This window comes from Schistocerca cancellata, unplaced genomic scaffold (genome assembly GCF_023864275.1).
Source record: "Schistocerca cancellata isolate TAMUIC-IGC-003103 unplaced genomic scaffold, iqSchCanc2.1 HiC_scaffold_22, whole genome shotgun sequence".
Taxonomy (NCBI): Eukaryota; Metazoa; Arthropoda; class Insecta; order Orthoptera; family Acrididae; genus Schistocerca; species Schistocerca cancellata.
The window spans coordinates 37,501-41,425 of NW_026046087.1; positions in this window are offsets into that span (position 1 = coordinate 37,501).

The window sequence follows — 3,925 nt, forward strand, 5'->3', positions numbered from 1 at the left end:
TACGACATCGCTAGGTCCCACAGTACCCATTTTTCGACGCCACCCACAAAGCCTGCATCATCTGTCCACCACAGGAACCCGAACGCCAGTGCCTGCGTCGCACGAAGTAGTCAACCGACAATCACTCCACCCGCACCCGCACGTGCCCCACCCCAACCGCCCAAATCGCAACCCAAGCGGATGAACGGCGGACTCTTCCCGCACTCGTACGTTGCAATCCACCCCTATATCTTGCGTTTCATGACGAGTTATATCCAATATGCCAAATTCCCGCTGTCCCTATACATGCTGTAAGTCTGTGCACACAATATGAACCACACCTCAGCGAGACACTCCATCACACATTACTCTCTGCCTGTAACAGACACAGATACGATATGTAAGCACCAGCATGGACCAACGTCCGGTGCATCCTCTCCGCCACAGTACACCATCCACACTATGATAACCACACCAGGGGGTCCAATTATAAAATAGAATATCCCACCCGTCCAACATCCACAATTGCTCAGATAAGCCACCAACACCCACACATGTCCTACACAGGGGTGCACCCAACACCACCACACTGCCTCCTGTTACGGCACAGAAACAATGGCAGGAATGAATCACACAGGTCTGCCACTCCCTTGCCGCAACCACAGACGCGGCGCGCCCTCCAGTCACGAGCGAAAAGCGCATCCTGACGAGACAGAACTGCTGTGACATACTGACGCTGCCTCAGACATTCACTTACAATGATCACTACCAACGAACCTGCCCCCCCCCCCCCCCCCCCCAAACACACTATCTCTTACCATGTTGTGTACTGTAATCCAACCCATTTTGCACCTTAACCTAACCAAATTTGTAACGCAATTTGTACCGCAATGTAACGCAATTTGTACCGCAATGTAACGCAATTTGTACCGCAATGTAACGCAATTTGTAACGCAATTTGTGTCTTAACCTAACCCACGTTGTGCCTTAACCTAACCCACGTTGTGCCTTAACCTAACCCACGTTGTGCCTTAACCTAACACACGTTGTGCCTTAACGTAACCCACGTTGTGCCTTAACGTAACCCACGTTGTGCCTTAACGTAACCCACGTTGTGCCTTAACGTAACCCACGTTGTGCCTTAACGTAACCCACGTTGTGCCTTAACGTAACCCACGTTGTGCCTTAACCTAACCCACGTTGTGCCTTAACCTAACCCACGTTGTGCCTTAACCTAACACACGTTGTGCCTTAACGTAACCCACGTTGTGCCTTAACGTAACCCACGTTGTGCCTTAACGTAACCCACGTTGTGCCTTAACGTAACCCACGTTGTGCCTTAACGTAACCCACGTTGTGCCTTAACGTAACCCACGTTGTGCCTTAACCTAACCCACGTTGTGCCTTAACCTAACCCACGTTGTGCCTTAACCTAACCCACGTTGTGCCTTAACCTAACCCACGTTGTGCCTTAACCTAACACACGTTGTGCCTTAACGTAACCCACGTTGTGCCTTAACGTAACCCACGTTGTGCCTTAACGTAACCCACGTTGTGCCTTAACGTAACCCACGTTGTGCCTTAACGTAACCCACGTTGTGCCTTAACGTAACCCACGTTGTGCCTTAACCTAACCCACGTTGTGCCTTAACCTAACCCACGTTGTGCCTTAACCTAACCCACGTTGTGCCTTAACCTAACCCACGTTGTGCCTTAACCTAACCCACGTTGTGCCTTAACCTAACCCACGTTGTGCCTTAACCTAACCCACGTTGTGCCTTAACCTAACCCACGTTGTGCCTTAACCTAACCCACGTTGTGCCTTAACCTAACCCACGTTGTGCCTTAACCTAACCCACGTTGTGCCTTAACCTAACCCACGTTGTGCCTTAACCTAACCCACGTTGTGCCTTAACCTAACCCACGTTGTGCCTTAACCTAACCCACGTTGTGCCTTAACCTAACCCACGTTGTGCCTTAACCTAACCCACGTTGTGCCTTAACCTAACCCACGTTGTGCCTTAACCTGCTCTGTAATTGGCATATGACACGTTACATTAATCTAGTGTTGTCTAACCACAACCCTCTGAATATAGTTCGCTACTCGCACCGCCCACCCTCTTGTGTGTCGTTTCATGTTGAACACTTCGCAAGTGTTGCTTACTTTTTACATGCTCCCGCTGTACACTGTAATGTGGACAACTGCAGGATGTACATCGCCCCCCCCCCTCCACCCTGCCTTCGCACGCTGGTCGTTCAGGTGCTTGCGTGTTCAATGCCCTTCGCAGCTGTTCACTGGCATTCGCATGTCGAAGCGCTCAGTCTACGTCGTGGTACGGCCTGTGTCCACTGTCCGCTGATATCGTAAGCTTAATCCTCACATTGTACTGCACATAGGTCCGTATGTACTGAATGATACGCTGTGGCACATGTGTGACCGTACGACTGCGCCCAACAACAGCGAACCATACGGTCCAAATGTTGTGCACTCAGCCACGTGCCGTCTCCCCATAACAGCTACATTGCAGTGTGGTACGCCATAGAGACGTGTGGGAGTAACGGACGCCCTGGATGGCGATCAGCATGAGCCGTCTGTTGATGTAGTGGCGCGTGTATTCAAACGTAGTCGTCTCTTCTCACACAGTGTGATAGCATGGTGCACCGCGTTCCACATCTGCGACATGGTACAGATGCTGGTTGACAGTCGGTCTCGTAATGGACATCGCATACGTAGGGGGCCACCTCCCACGTGTTCTCTAGTCGTGCACATTTTGTTGCGTGTATGTGGGCAGACGTAGTGTGTCGTGACACCTAACAGACAGGTATGCAATAATCGTTGCATTTGCAAACTGGGATGGACGTCTACGTTTGCTGGTGACGTGACGCAACGCAAATGAACAACTGGTAAACCCATTGTGGTGCGGTTGTTGTTGCTGGAGGTAAATCAGTAAGGGCAAATCTGTGTGTGAAGCGATACGCGGCGGTGGCTGGGTGGGACCGTCCCCGGCCGGTGAGGGGGGGCCGCCCGGCGTGCTGGCCGCGCGGTGCGTGGGCGCACGCGCTACAGCCGGCTGGTGGGGGCGCCCAGTGGCAGGCGCGCCGGCCGACGGACGCGGCAGGCGGCGCAGCTGCGCGCCGGGGCACCCTGCGCGCGGCGCCGGGCGGCCAAAGTGGGTCCTCGCGGGCCCGGTGCGAAGCGCGGTGGACATCTGCAGTGTGCTGGTCCGACTGAGGACTGTGTGCGTTGAGGATGCGCCGCCGCCCGGCACTCGGCGCCGCGACGCCGTCTGCTGCTCGGTCGCCCCAGCGGTTCTCGCTGGTGGTTTGTATCGCAGTTGTGCAGACGTGTTGGCACGTGCGCTGTGCTGGGAGAGTTCGCTTCGGCACCCACGTGGGGCCTTTGCCCTTCTGTGGCGCTGGCGTTGGAGCTGCCGGTCACCGTAGGTGGCGCGTGTTGTCTCCCGCCGGCAATGCCACGACAGCACGCTCCCGGGCCTCTGTCGGCAGCGGCAAGCTCAGTTGGGAGCACGGGTGGTCGCACCTAAAGCGTCTACTCGCCTAACTCCGGGCGATTGCGCCTCTCTCGAACCCGACCAAGTACTTAGGACGGCGCTGCGCGCCGCCGGGACCTGAGAGGGTTTCGAGGTGTATTGTGCAGGGGAGCTCAGCCTCCTCCTGTTTGCAGAATAATTGAGCGGACGCTTGCGTGTTCGCGCGGGCCCCTGGGACACACTCCCGGGCGGCCGGCTGCTCAGCTCTAGTTGACGCAGCTCCCTGGTTGATCCTGCCAGTAGTCATATGCTTGTCTCAAAGATTAAGCCATGCATGTCTCAGTACAAGCCGCATTAAGGTGAAACCGCGAATGGCTCATTAAATCAGTTATGGTTCCTTAGATCGTACCCACGTTACTTGGATAACTGTGGTAATTCTAGAGCTAATACATGCA